Raw genomic sequence first — 515 nt, 5'->3', positions numbered from 1 at the left:
TGTAGACGGGTCCTTTCTTTACAAACGCGCATACTCACACATACAAGTACGGCAACATAATAATTTCGAAATAGCCACGGCACCTATCATCGGCCTAAGTATCTGCAAACATATCTTCTAAAGCCTACACAAACAAGCAAATAAAGACACTCGTTTCTAGTCCCATCTCCAAACTGCCACACGCAAACATTGCCCTCAATAACCTCACAAATGTAACTAAGAGCGCTGTACAATTGTCTCCATTAGCTAATAACGACCCTACTGAACTAACAACATTACATTGATGCCTTTGGGAGCTCCCTCTATATCATTCGCTGATCCAGAATGTGCTGGTCCGTTATTGACGCAAATTCTGTTTTCATCTGTAATTAATGGCTACACCTGTAAGTTCCCAGCCCTTTAAGGCATCGATGTATTAGTGCGTTTGAATTCATCAAAAGGTTTGTTGGAACAAATAACGTTGTTTTGGTTATAGGTGTGTTATGTCATGCTACGGACTTTTATCACCATATATA

The sequence above is a fragment of the Penaeus monodon genome, chromosome 23 (assembly GCF_015228065.2).
Source record: "Penaeus monodon isolate SGIC_2016 chromosome 23, NSTDA_Pmon_1, whole genome shotgun sequence".
Lineage (NCBI taxonomy): Eukaryota > Metazoa > Arthropoda > Malacostraca > Decapoda > Penaeidae > Penaeus > Penaeus monodon.
The sequence above is the reverse complement of the archived record's forward strand: the minus strand, read 5'-3'. Positions refer to the sequence as shown.